The 12,953-nt window shown below is 36.4% G+C and overlaps 1 protein-coding gene and 1 pseudogene across 5 annotated transcripts in view; one reads left to right on the top strand and one right to left on the bottom strand.

Moving 5' to 3' along the window:
- The window catches only part of Bicd1 (BICD cargo adaptor 1), a 230,005-nt gene that overhangs the window by 61,046 nt on the left and 156,006 nt on the right, over nt 1–12,953 (top strand). The gene's annotated exons all lie outside the window — the stretch shown is intronic.
- Nucleotides 2,557–3,052, bottom strand: LOC113199403 (ribosomal protein uL24-like pseudogene; annotated as a pseudogene).

Below are 12,953 nucleotides of genomic sequence, written 5' to 3'. Positions count from 1 at the left end.
GCCGAGTGAGAGTTTATTCCTGTTTTCATCCTCACCTTAAACCCCAGGCAACCATGGATTTTCTTTTTATTCCAGTGAACTTGCCTATTCTGGACATTTCATAAATATGTGTTTCCACAGATTAATGTCATTTATTCTAGAATTTCATGTAACCTAAATCACACAGTGTGTGCTTGTTGTTGGCTTCTTTCAGCAACATGAGGTTTCTGAGTTCATTCTGTTATTGTGCTCATCTCAATACTTTGTTCCTTTTTATTGTTGAGAGTACTCCAGTGTGCCAGTGTATCATGCTTTATCCATTTTCCTGTTGAATGATCTGGTCATTTTTGTTTGTGTTTATTATGAGCAAAGGTGCTACAGAACATTCTTGTACAAGTCTTTTTGTAGACATGATTTCATTTTTTTGTGTGTATAAATATCTGAGTGTCATTACTAGGTCACAGGGCAGATGTATATATTATCTGCTAACTTTTATCTGGTATTACATCACTTTACAAAGTCTGTTAGAAATACAGTTTTTAAAATATCATGTTTTGGATTTTCTAAATAATGTACAATTTGGAGATATTTATAATTTCTTTTATCATATTGTTACTGATTGTTTTATTTACTCTTAGAACTTCTAAAACATTTAATATTTTTTCAATAATGATGGAGATATTGTCACTCTTGTTTCTGATTTTTTTTTTTGTATTTTTAATTTTTTGTCGTGTTGGGGATGAACCCATGTCCTTATGCATAGGAGGGAGGGAAGCACTCTATCAACTGAGCTATATCCCTAGCCCTTTCTGATTTTAATGGAAGTTATTTTGGTGCATTATCATTTAGTATGATGTTTGATTTTGGTAAATAGTTTTTATCATATTTAAATAGTTTTAGTAAAGCTTTCCCTCTTTTGCCTAGCTGCTGAATTTTACCAAATGTATTGTGGGAATTCATTTGCTTTTCTTCCTTTGTTGATATAGCAAAGTATTCATATAAATTTCCTGAAAACAGACTCTTTTAGCATTCCTGAAATAAATCTTACAAAAGACGAAAGATGGCACTAGGCTTTACAGAAGAGAAAATCTAAATGGCCAACAAACATGAAAAAATATACAACCTTAGTTTTTGTCAGAAAAATGTATATTAAAGTAACATTAATATACCATTTTCTGTTCAGGTTAGCAGAAAAAGTGATTATTCCCAGTACTAAAAATTTAAGAGAAGAGTACATTCATTTACTGGAAGGAATATGAGTTATTTTGGAAAAGCTATTTGGCCAAATATTTTAAAACTAAAATTACATGTAATTGTTAGGTCATCAATCCCAAATTTTAGAACCTAGCCTAAAGAAATAAAATTACCAAGATTCAAGTCTATGAATACAAAGATCATTTTGTGTAATGATGAGAAAAACCTGAAGAGGAATGAATGGATAAAATCCATGCCATAAAACTGGGCTTGGTGCACTTGCTGATGGCCCCAGCTATCTGGGAGCTGACATGGGAGCATCGCTTGAATCCAGGAGTTAATTGCCAGCAGCACAGTGAAACTCTGTCTCAAAAATAAATAATAATTCCATGTCATTTGCTTATATAATAAACAAATATTTGTTTAGATCTCTATTGATGTGGATTTCATTGATATAATTTTCATTTTTTAAGTTTTTATTTACTTTTTTAGTGAAATAAGTTGCCCATATATGGTATATATAGTATAATCCAAATTCTGTGAGATGAACAATAATGTATATATATATATATATATATATATATATATATATACATACACGTTATATATATATAGGTTTACCATTCTATAGGGAAAGGAAAACATTTGAAAGATACTTGTTTTAAACCCTGGTTTTCTGAAGAGTGAGGATGAGAGAGAGAGGAGTTAACTTTTAAGAAAAGGAAGCAAGGATAAAGAAAACATATATATGATTATAGAAAAGAGGATGGTTTTATCAGTATAACTATGTAAAATAGTATTGATTGCAAAAACTTCACAATGTTGAAAAATTTGGAAACAGCATAAAGATCAACTTAATGAAATTATTTCCATCTGTTAAAAATAGTGCTACACATGTGTTTAGAATGCATATTAAGTGAAAATTCCAATTGCATACTATGATCCTGTGCTAGTATGATTGTGTGGTTGATGGGCTTTGTTGCTTTTATTTTTTTAATCTGATGAGGGAAAAGAACAGAAGTTATTTCTGGAAGTATGAATCAACAAAACAGAGTTGCATTCCTTAAATGATACTTTTCTTGGGCTAGCTGTAATTTCATGAGATTTAGTCATATCTTTAATTAGATAGTAGAATGCTTGAGGATGGGACTCCCTTCTTGAGATTCAGTATAACTCTCAGAACCCAGAATAATTCTGGTTCATAGTAGCGAGAAATCACCCTCACCCATACAAGGAAAGGGCACAGCAGGAAGAGATCAGGGCTTGAGCATTTAAAATAAAACACTCTGGTCAAAAGTGCTCCCCATCTGACTTCAGTGCTTGACGCCAGCCAGTTGCAACTAAATAGGCCTGAGTACAGTTCCTCTTCCCTTTCTAAAGATATCATTTTACCAGTTTTTTTTTTAAAATGAAAATTATATATGAGATCAACTTATGACTGCATCTTCTAGTTGCTTCTTCCTTATCTCTGCCCTTTGCCTTTCCTACTTGGCTAGATTTGGCTTTCCATTTCAGGATCTTCTTGAGGCCTTTGTCCACTGTTGGTCTGGTGCTAACCCGCTTGCTGGGGTGAGTGCACACAGGGACAGTTGTGCCATCAGCCTCATTAGCCTTTTCCCGCTGCACCCCATTCAAAGCACATCACACCCTTCTTCCTGTAAACCTGAGCTACTTGGCCAGTCTGCTGACCTTCATAGTGTCTTTGTACAACCTGAACTTCCCTCTCCTTTCAGATGGGCACGGTTACCCATTGTGCTTCTGTTCTCAGCTCTTTGGAAAGAGAGGAAGACATAATCTTCCTGTGCATGTGAGAAGGTGTGTGGAAATGTCTTTTATGGTTCTTGCTTCAGTCAGAAGTCACAAAGGGATTGAACTTCATTCTGGCTGCTGCCACTTCAGCGATGAACACACAAAACAGGAGGCCACAGTTCTTGGTGGGACATAAGCTACAGTTTCAAGGATAGGACAGAAAGCCAAGATAGGGCAGGACCAGGGTTATGGGGACTGACATGTTTGTTGGGTCAGCAAATTAGTCCCTGATTTATAGAACTAAATTTGGAATTTGATTGGGTTAGAATTTAATTACCTTTGCTTTGGTTCCAGTTGGAGTCTCTACTCCAGGATGTCTTACCTGGTAGATGGACCACAGCAGTAGGGATCTCATGACTTAGCAATATTAAAAACTCAGTCAGGTTATACTTGTTGGTTTTGAGCAGACTCTAGCTATGTATAGAAACCTGGCAGCTGACTGAGGGGAGAAAAATGTCAGCTCTCCCCCATGCTGATGTAGGGAGTTGTTTTGTTACTGCTGTAGGCTGTCCTGGCCCCCACAGGCCAGGAATCATTTCTAGGGGGTCAGCTATGTTGAGAGAGGCTTGTGCACTACGTTTTCATGGAAAGCATTCACACTTCATTTCAGGGAAAAGAAGCTGTTTGTTCTTTAGTTAAAAAAAAAAAAAAAACTCTCAACTTTTGACAGAGGCAGCCTCTTTTTTTTCCATATGAGGTAGAACACATTTTGGAAAGTAAAATATTATCTGAAAAAAGCATGATGTATTTTATAGTTTTTTAAAGGCCACTGAAATGTAAATAAATCTATAAGAATATATCCATTAAAAGGACTTGTTCTTCGTAGTGAAGGGACCCTGCTACGCGTTTTTGTGTGAAGTAAGTAACCAGCCTGTGGCTCTGCAGAAATAGCAGGCCTCTCCTCAGTTGACCAAGAGCTTCTGTGGAAAAGCCTGTTTACACCAGAGTCCGGATGCCATTCCCACCTGAAGCAGTTCCAAGAATATGTACTTAAATTTTAAATAAATGATCAGATCAATTTCCAGATGAGGTGGCCATTACAAAGTAGACACTTTGTATTATTGGTACAGTTATGATTCCATATTAACTAAAGTTGAACCTGACAGAAAAATATCGATCCCTTCTTAAAATATAAGATAAAACACATTTTGAGGTAAGTTGTTTTTCTTCCTATTTATGCTGTCCAGTGTTTAAAATATAATGATGGGATAGGTTGAATATTAAAGGAATCTAAATTTCTACTTTCTTGACTTCCAAGGTGCTAACTTTGCTAAAAACTGTGGGAATAAACAATGTTATTTTCATAGTGATAATATTACTGTTTTTTTTTTTTTTAAATTCTGTGACAATTGCGTATTAGGCTGAAGTAATCCATATCTTTTGTGGTGCTGAGCTTGGGACCCAGAGCCCTACTCATGCTAGGCTAGTGCTCTACCACTGAGCCACATACCCAGTCTTGAAGAGGATTTGAAGTAGAGGATTTGCCCTTACACTGGGTAAAGAGGCAGAGCCCTACTTAATCATAGCCCAAGTCTAGACTCCCCTTATGAAGTGGCAAAGCCAGTTGAATCTAGATGTAGATTTCAGGGGCCTATCATCAGCTCCAGTGCTTCTCTCAAAGAATCCAGAGGACTTCCTGCCTCGACCTTGAAGTCACTTGCCAAGGACAAGTTTCCTGGTTCTGCTCTTCCTCCTTCTTCAAAACGGATGTCTTCTTCTCTAACGTCTTCTGAAGAATCTCAGCTGCACTTAACCTTTCATCTAATGGGGAACAGAGGCCCCAAAATAGGCCCCTGGTACACATTATATTCTGGGGTTAGGCCTTTCTCTTGGTGTTTCCTGTGGTCAGATTATTAAAATTTCTTTATCTTTTCATATTTCTAAACATGCTCTTCCTTGGGTCTCTTCTACAAAGGTTTCCTAGGCCAAGTTACCCTTGTCCTAAGGAATTACATGGTTCCCTTGAAGAGTTTAAAATAGAGCTTTTCATTTTCCTTTAGTCCACTCTGTCCTTAGCAGGTTAGATTTTCCTCACAATATTCTCATTCCTGGTTCTTATTTCCTAATTCAAAATGTTATGCTGTCTTCCAAAAGATCGCCCTTTGTAAATACTTTATTAATGATAAAAGCAAGCATTTATTCTGTACTGGTTTTGTAACATTTCATTTAATCTCTTTACAATGGTGTTATTAATGAAGGAGAATTTGCTTCACAGGTCTGCATTATCATTCACTCCTTGGCCATCTGTATCTGGCTTTTTTAACAGTTTGTAGAGATTGTCTCCTATTGCATTCTCTTGTGGGCATTAAAAAAAAACTTTTATAATTTTTTTTTTTTTTACTGTAGCTTTAGAAGAGTTTCAGAGAGTAAAATGTGTTTTCAATCCATCTTTACCCAGAAATTAGAATATTACTTTTTACAGTGGAGCCAGAAATGAATTTAGGAATATTTTTGGCATTTGGAGCAATGCTTAAAAGTATTAAAAAGGTGTTTATAGAGAATTCCACATTTTGCCAATTTATCATATTTAAAGCCAGGGTGTACAGTAGTTATGGCTACAAAATGAAAATAACTTATTTTTAATCTCAATTCTTTTCCTGATTAACATTTAAAATCATTAAAAGTTACCATCAGGAGCCCTTTATTTTATGCATCTGAATGGTAATAAGACAGCTGGTTATCTTATGCTGTATGTGAAGGATTCTATTTCAAGTGCATTTTCAAATTTAGCTAAGTTAATGATTGTATCAGAAAATATATTTCTCCCTCACTGGCTTTAAAAACATAATTAGGTTTTCTTAACAACTGTTGCTTAAAATTAGAATTTACTTCTACTTCTAATAGAGAAAAACACTGACCTATGTAATTTTAGCATGATTAGATTTTTCTCCTTGTATCTATGTTCACCTCATCAATTTACCAAAGCCCGACTTGATCTAGAAATCCTGGTGCAGCCGATCACAGGGGAGAAGTAAATTGCTGGTCTGTCTGGACCAGACTGTGGTGTTTGGTGGAATCGTAGTGGTGATTGCTCCAAGGTGCATTCTGTTCACCAAGATTATTGTTGCAGCTGCTTTTAATTAGCTGCTGGAAATGAAGAACCACCAGGGTATGCTTGTTTAGATGTGCATACATTTATTTCATTTCAAATAAAGGAGAATTTAAAGAATGTCAGTGTAAAATAGGAAATTGCTCATTGTAGACCCAGTTCAGAGTGTGGGTGGTAAAAATATCTTAATGTGTTCTTTTGCTTTTAAGGAAGGATGAAATTTTGATTTTTGATGGCACAATTGCATTCTATATTCTGTTGTAGTTTTCTTTTCTCTTTCTCTCTCTGTGTGTGTGTGTGTGTGTGTGTGTGTGTGTGTGTGTGTGTATGTGTGTGTGTGAGAGAGAGAGAGAGAGAGAGAGAGAGAGAGAGAGAGAAACAGAGATATAGCTATGATGTCCAGGCTGGCCTTGAACTTCTGGGCTCAAGCAGTCTTCCTGCCTCAGCTTCCTGAGTAGCTGGGACTACAGGCATGTACCACCATGCATGTTTTGTATTGTAATTTTCCAGTATTTTCTTATATGTAAATTTCTCTCCTGAGTAGATGATTCACTTCCAAGGATGGGACTCTGAAGTTCCCACTGTCTGGTACTGTGCGGAATAAAAATTTACTGACCTGAAGAGATTCGTAGTTTTTTGATTCATTAAAGTTTTAGAAATTGTTTTGAGGAAATCAGAGGGTTGGAAATGGTGGAGAATTGAAGGCATTGCTATGATTTATCACAAAATTTGATGAATATTATTCACAGAGCTTTATTTGTCCAGTGGGTTAGAAAATTCATGTTTCCTATTTTATTTCTCTGTTTCTACATGCCTTTTGGCCATTTTGCTATTAGTTTTTAAATAGGAATATTGATACTCATGGTCAGGACTGCTGAAGATAGCCAGCATTTTCTGGTGCTGTGAAGCATTTCATCATCTTTGATGATCTCTAATGCAGTGCCTTGCAAGGAGAAAACATTTATTGATTTGAGTGCTACACTAATTTCTACACTGAATGCTACACTAATTTCTACACTGAATGCTACACTAATTTCTACACTGAATGCTACACTAATTTTTTTCTCTCTCTGTCTCTCTCTCTTTCGCTCTCTCTTTTGTACTCTTTCTCTTTCTCTGATACATGGGCTCTCTACCACTGAGCTATATCCTCAGCTTTTTTTATTTTTTATTTTGAAACAGGGTCTTGCTAAGTTCCTCAGGGTGGCCTTGAACTTACAATGCTCCTGCCTCAGCCTCCCTGGTATTACAGGCCTGGGCCACCATACCAACCTACACTGATTTCTGGCTATTGTACTTTCTTTAATAGTCAGGAATTGACTATAACTACAATGTCATGTGGTTGATGATTGTTTTTTTCCCCCTTTCATTTAAGATCTAATGAGAATTTGCTTCAAATAATGGCAAGTGAATTTGGACTCTTTAGAAAAGCAAAGTAAGGATGATAGGACTTTTTCTGCCTGAAACTTTGGAAATAGGTAGATGAATTATGGACAAATTTTCTGTCAACTTTTTTTGGGGGCCAGGGTACTGGGGATGGAACTCGACCACTTAGACACATCCCCAGCCGTATTTTGTATTTTATTTAAAGACAGAATCTCACTGGATTGCTTAGCACCTTGCTTCTTCTGAGGCTGGCTTTGATCTTGAGACCCTTCCCCCCATCTCCCCTCCCCCAGCTGCTGAAATTATAGGCGTGCACCACCACGTCCAGCTTTCTGTCAGCTTTTGATTTCTTGATTTCCATTGTTGTGTACAAAATTTCTGACACCTAAATTTTCTTTAATTGACAAAATGTATTTTATAAGTAGAAAAGTGATAAGCACAAGTCAGAATTTCAGGGACTTACAACAAGAGTTTATCTCTGGACACCCATCATTATAGGTAACCAAGATACTATCCCATGTAATGGTCATTCTAAGGCATATGCTAAAGGAGCAACCCCCCACTGAGTTTTGCTAGTCTTTCAGCAGAGGGCAATAGAAATGGAAATGTACAAAGGTTCTCAAGGCTTCTGCTTGACAGTGGCACATGCCATACCAGCCACATTTTATAAACTGAGTTAGATGGTCACTCTGGATGTGCATCCCTGCCAGAGAGGGGTCAAACAGCCAAGCCTGGTATCAGTATGGTAGAGATGTATAATCCTTCCAGGTGAGGGACACTGAATATTTTTGACCAATAATACAATCTACCACTTGGGACCTGTTGTAAACAGGTTCTCAGGTATTTGCATGATGAAGTCTGAATGTTACCTGATTTCTGTGGCAGAGAAAGCACTCCGTGCTCACCACACCATTTCATTTTCTTGGGCTTATAGGGAGATAGCCTTCTCTTCCCCTTTACATCTTTGTGGGACAAGAAGACTATTTATGGTCAATAGATTATAGGGAGGAATAATGTGTGACATTTCCAGACCTAGTTCCCAAATATTTGACAAAATCCAAAATGCTCCCATGCACACACTGTCTCTCCCTTCCTCCTCTCTCCCTCCATTGGTGGAGTGAATTCAGAGGAACCTGTCTCTCCAAATCACTGCTTAGCAGAGATGTATCCAGGGGAAACTCATCTGACCAGAAACATGGACTTTGAACACAGATTGGAACAAATGAAGCTTTGTTGTGTTAAGACACTGAGATTTTGTGGTTCTTTGTTATGTATTACCCTATCCTGACTGCTATAACCTTGCTTGGTTGTTTACTTAATCATGCACATTTACTAGAGCGATATATATTCAACAGTAAAGTGGCCAAATACAACATACCCCTAAAAATTGCTGACAGTTCACATACATTTCTACTGTAAAAATATAAAAATGTGACCAAAAAGCTGATTTTTGAATTTTGTTTTCTTAATTTACATTTAAATGGTCACATGGAGCTAGCGTCTACCATATTAAATCATAGAGCCTTAGACAACAGGAAACTTTTCTCAATGTGATATATTGTAGATCTTTCCACGGTCTCAGCAACCTAAACATAAGACATGTTGTCTAGATATTACCTTTTTCTAGATGATTGAGTAATAAAAAGAACAAAAACCCATCAGATCTTTATATAATGTTTCGCTGGTGACAGTCGTGACATTGGAGTGTTCCCAAAGTTCTTTACTAGTACCAGTTTAAGTGAGGGTTTAGATTAATAGTGTTCAAGTCTAGAATGCAGACGAACAAATGATGGAATGGACATTTTTGCAGAAGCATATAGTTGTGGTTTCTATAGACATAAAATGAATAAGACTACATTCATTTCTTAAGATTTTCATTGTGAAGTATGTGAGTTGTAAGAGTTGACAACTTTTGCAAATGTTGTGTCTTTGCTTAAATCTGTATTACATTATGGGGATGCTCAAAGTCCTGGAAGCCATTTATAGGCATTGTAATACATTTACCTCTACTTCTCCATGTTTAAAGGACTAGTTGCAGTAACTGAGTGATGTGATGGGTAGAGCATTGGATTAGGAGGCAAAATATCTGGGTTTTATTGTCTACTCTCTTACTGTGTGGATTTGGGCAAGTTATTTGGACTATCTGGGTCTCAGTTAATTCTATGGTGAATTTATGGGCTTAGCTTAATCACCCACGTCTACAATTCTATGGTTAAAAATTCCTCTATTTCATTCAGTTTTTTTCTCCTTAGCCATTTGTTAGTAACACATGCAACGGGAGATATTAGAACTCAGCCGCCTACTTGCATTGACAGGACTTCTTTTTTTGTTCCAGGAAGTTCTTGCCCAGGAAGATAAGACAGTAAATTAATAAATAACTTCAGTGTTTGCTTTGGGAAATTCTTGCAAATCAATTTATCAGGACAAACAGTTTGTTCTTCTTGGCAAACAGTTCTTATTAGAACAATATATTGTTCACCTGGGCAAACAGCTTGCCAAGTATGCAGAGAATGACATTAGGCATTTCTGTGTTGGAAATGAACCTGCTGTAAATGTTATTTTATTTCACTATGTAACCAGGAGTAAAATATCTTATTAAGTGAATCTGGGTATTTTTTTCCTGAGAAGCATGAGACTCTCTAGTTTACATATTGGTGAGGTTAATTATAATAAAATGAGCAAAATTGTAGACATTGAATTAATTATAGCAAGGTGAGTGAGAAAATCAATTTTCTATGTCAAACATAGTTTAGAAATTTGTGTAAAAAGATCTTTTATAATTTGTGTTCTAAGAAATTCATTTTTTATAACAAATATACATAATCTTAAGGTTATAGGTTAAGTCCTCTGTGGTATAAAATTGCCTGTGGTATAAAATTGCTTCCCTGACATTAAAACAATTAAAAGCTGCCTGTTCTGAAAGGTCAATAAATTTATGAACAAATCTCTAACATCTCTAGCAATTAGAGAAACGCAAATTAAAACTTCAATGAAATTTCATCTCACTTCAGTCAGAATGGCAGTTATCAAGAATACAAGAATAAATATTGGTGAGGATGTGGGGAAGAAGGTTTACCCATACATTGCTGGTGGGACTGCAATTGGTGCAACTACTATGGAAAGCAGTATGGAGATTCCTGAGAAAACTTGGAATGGAACCACCATTTGACCCAGTTATCCCACTCCTTGGCTTATACCCAACTTAAAATCAACATACTACAGTGATGCAGCCACATTAATGTTTATTGCAGCTGAATTCACAGTAGCTAAGCTATAGAACCAACCTAAGTGCCTTCAACAGGCACTTAAAGAAAATGGGGTATAAATGTACAATGGAGTATTACTCAACCTTAAAGAAGAATGACTATATGACATTACTATATGACAGGAAATGGATGGATCTGGAGACTATCATGCTAAGTGAAAAAAGCCAGTCCCCCAAAGCACAAAGGTTGAATGTTTCTGCTGATTTGTGGAAGCTAACCCACAATAAGGGTGGAGAGGGGAAGAACAGATATTCAGTAGTTTAGGTAAAGGGGAAAGAAGGGAAGAGGGGTGTAGGAAAAGGAAAGTACAATGAATCTGGAATAATTTTCCTACGTACATATATGAACACACCATAGTGAATCCCACCATCATGTACATCCATAAGAATGGGGACCTAATTAGAATAAGATATATACAGTGCTTGTATAACTATATCAAAATGAATTCTACTGTCATGCATAACTAAAAAGAACCAATAAAAAAAAAAAAGAAATCTGCCTATTAGTCTGACAAGAAATAGCGTGTACACATAGACACCTAAAGCAGATGGGTGTGTCTGTCATCTATGTGTTCTTTGTTCACTGTGCTCCAGAGAAGACAAAAAAAGTACTTGGTGACATGACATAAAATGGACTCAATACTCTCAGTTATTAAATTATCTGTTTCAAAGTTTTCTCGAACTTTCTCACTAAGCACTTTCATCACCCATGGATTCTTTATTTAAATTTAATGAAGATTAAATAAAAATATTTTCAAGTTTATAGTGTTTATTTCCTCATGGATCCTGATAGGAAAACTTCATCCTTAGGTTCACAGTTTTACCTTAGGAAATTCAGTCATGGATGCAAAATCAGCTTGTTGAGGATATGGAGTTAGAACCTAGAAAGTGCCTTTAAGGAGGAATAACCCGAGGAAGAGCACAATGAGTTTTAGGGTATAGTGATTTACAAAGCCATTTTGACATGGACTAAAAAAGATACTTAGATTCTCTGGTTAAAAAAATTACCAAATAATGTATAAAGCAGATAGTCTCACCACCTCTTGAGCCTCACTCTCCCATTGACCAGTCCACTACATATTCTCTTTCTCTTTTTTTTCTTTCCCTCCTTTTCCCTCCTATTCCCTACCCCAGCCTTGTCAATATTCACTATAATGGCAGATCAGAGATGTGGTGAGGCCTAAGGCAAAATCAAAGAGAAATGTGTGGTCCATGAATAATATCTGGCAGACCAGCCATGGGTAAGTGGACAATAAAAGTTTACTCTAACTCTAGCATAAAAATTAGAAGGCATAATCTTTAAAAATAATTATAGCTACAATAATTTGTTAATGGATACACAATATAAAAAGTTATAAAGCTTGACATCAGATGTGTAATGAGGTTGAAGTAAAATATAGTATTTGTAGATGATTGAAGTAATCCGCTTAAAATAGAATGTTATAACTAAAATGTTTTATGTAAGACCCATGGTAACCACAAAGAAAATACCTCCAATGGATACCCAAAAGATATAACAAAATTAAAACAGTAAGTCCTTAACTATCGATGATTACTTTAAATCCCCAATCAAAAGCAAAAATTGGCCAAATGAAGGAAAAAACAAGATCCAATAATTTGTGGCTGAGAGAAAACTCACTTTAGCCTCAAGAACACAAATAGACTGAAAGTGAAGGGGTGGAAAGAGACATTCCATGCCACTGGTAACCAACAGAGAGCAGGGTGACTGTTGTTACATCAGACCATAAAGACTTTCAGTCAGTGTCTTTCACAAGACACAGAAGTCACTATGTACAGTAATAATGAGGTCACATCAAGAGGAAATAACAATTATAAATACAATACAATACACACACACACACACACACACACACACAAAGCTCTGGAGCGCCTCAGTGCATAAAGCAAATATTAACACAACCGAGGGGGACAACAGACAGCAATACAGTAATAGCAGGGGACTTCAACACCCCAGTTTCACCTTTGGGTAGATCATATAGACATAAAATCAATAAGGAAACAAAAAGACTTGAGAAACACTGTAAACCAATGGACCTAAGAGACACACACCCAGCATGTCATTGAACAGGAGCAGAGCACGTGTTCTCCTCAAGCCCACCTGGATCTTATGTTGGGCCACAACCACATCTTAACAATTTTTTTTTCTTATGTGCTGCTGGGGATTGATTATGATGCCTTACACATGCCAAGCAGGAGCTGTATCACTGAGCTGCACCCAAGGCTCTCTGTTTTTGTTATTAACAGTTTATC

The sequence above is a fragment of the Urocitellus parryii genome, chromosome 5 (genome assembly GCF_045843805.1).
Source record: "Urocitellus parryii isolate mUroPar1 chromosome 5, mUroPar1.hap1, whole genome shotgun sequence".
NCBI classification, from domain to species: domain Eukaryota; kingdom Metazoa; phylum Chordata; class Mammalia; order Rodentia; family Sciuridae; genus Urocitellus; species Urocitellus parryii.
Note: the sequence above shows the minus strand (reverse complement) of the source record. Positions and strands in the feature narration are given on the sequence as shown.